The sequence below is a fragment of the Lathyrus oleraceus genome, chromosome 6 (genome assembly GCF_024323335.1).
Source record: "Lathyrus oleraceus cultivar Zhongwan6 chromosome 6, CAAS_Psat_ZW6_1.0, whole genome shotgun sequence".
In the NCBI taxonomy this organism is placed as follows: domain Eukaryota; kingdom Viridiplantae; phylum Streptophyta; class Magnoliopsida; order Fabales; family Fabaceae; genus Lathyrus; species Lathyrus oleraceus.
Window position 1 is genome coordinate 44345389 of NC_066584.1, and position 2087 is coordinate 44347475.

Here is a 2087-nt window from a genome sequence, read left to right on the forward strand (position 1 = left end):
ATTAGGAATTTAGGTTCATTAGAATTTTTTAGATTTAGGTTATAATTTTTTTGAACAGTTGGATTTAGAAATATTGGAAATATAATTTTTTATTTAGAAATAATTGTAGATTAATTAGAATTCTATTATGATTTAGATTTATTTTTAGAATTTTAGTTTAATTTAGAATGATTTTAAAATTTAAATCTTTGTTAATATTTTAGGATTTAATTAGATATTTTTTTTTAGAAATAATTGTAGATTAATTAGAATCCTATTGTGATTTAGATTTATTTTAGAATTTTAGTTTAATTTAGAATGATTTTAGAATTTAATTGGAAAATATCTTAGAATTTAATTAGATAATTTTTTATTTAGAAATAATTAGAGATTAAGAATTCTATTATGATTCAGATTTATTTTTAGAATTTTAGTTTAATTTAGAATGATTTTAAAATTTAAATCTTTGTTAATATTTTAGGATTTAATTAGATAATTTTTTTATTTAGAAATAATTATAGATTAATTAGAATTCTATTGTGATTTAGATTTGTTTTAGAATTTTAACTTAATTTAGAATGATTTTAAAATTTAATTTTTGTTAATATTTTAGGATTTAATTAGATAATTTTTTATTTAGAAATAATTATAGATTAATTAGAATTCTTTTGTGATTTAGATTTATTTTAGAATTTTAATTTAATTTAGAATGATTTTAAAATTTAACTTTGTTAATATTTTAAAATTAATATTTTGGATAATAGTTTAGAATTGAGATTTTCGATAGTTTAATATTGTTTTGAGTTTTAATTTAATGATACTTTTATTAGTTGTTTAAACTTTAGTTATTTGTTTTAGATTTAATATTTTATTGTAATTCTCTTGGTTATTTCATGTTGATTTCAACTAACACCTAACATTTAACGATTAACTCTAATTTTTTTTAATTTCCGCAATTAACAACTAATTTTTTTAAATCCCGCTTATAATATCTATTTATTTTTGTGTATTTACTTTACTTCGCTTTATGATATATCATTGTACATTCTTCATCTCATCTTAAAATGAACCTAAAAATAATAAAGACTTAAAAATACAAAAAGATTATAATTCCCATGCCATCAATTCAAACCAATTTTTAAAACAAATAGAACCTCTCGATTCAAAGTCGAGCCCATTTTTCAAAACACCTATGTAAGTCGATCGCTTGTAAAAGCATCGCCATCAACCTCACATGGCTTACTCTTGGGCCTTCTTACAATGAGACTTATTCGATTTTAATTAATTCAATTCATTCATAAGAACACAAATTTTAAAACCTCGATCCGACATCGAAAGTTAAATTAAAATACTTAATCACATTTAAAACAACACTTCATTTGAAAATGAAAATGGGGATGGTTTTGAGTTTTCAACTCCTCTCCTTGATTATTTGAATACGAGTTTTCTTACTCGGTTAGTCAAATGGTCGTCATTTCTAATTCATTTAAGCACAAACAAATCAAATCCTTTTACAACAAGAAACTAAAAGGGAGATAACTTTGAGTCTTAAATTTTTTTCTCCACGACTATTTGAATACAAGTTCTCTTACTTGGTTATTCAAATAATTGTCGTTCCTCTACAAACTTCTAAACCCGATTAAATCAAATTATTTTCATAATAAGCTAAATGAAAAAGGAGATGACTTTGAGTCTTCAACTTCTCTCCTCAATTGTTTGAATACGAGTTCTCTTACTCGGTCAGTCGAACAATTGTCATTTTTTACAAACATATAACTTAATCAAATCATTTTCATAATAAACCATACGAAAAGGGAGATGGTCTTGAGTTTTCAATTCCTCTTCTCAAATGCTTGGATATGAGTTGTCTTACTCATCCATTCAAGTACTTGTCATTTATTCTAAAATACATCAACCATACATATACCTATTTTCATAATCACTGAGATGAAAAAGAAAGTGGTCTAGAGTCTTCTATTCCCTTTCCCGATTATTAGGATACGAGTTGTCTTACTCGACTATCCGAGTATTTCGTCATCCTTTCAAAACACCTTAATCTTCATTAAATCCTTTTACAACTAAGGATGAAAAAGAAAGCGGTCTAGAGT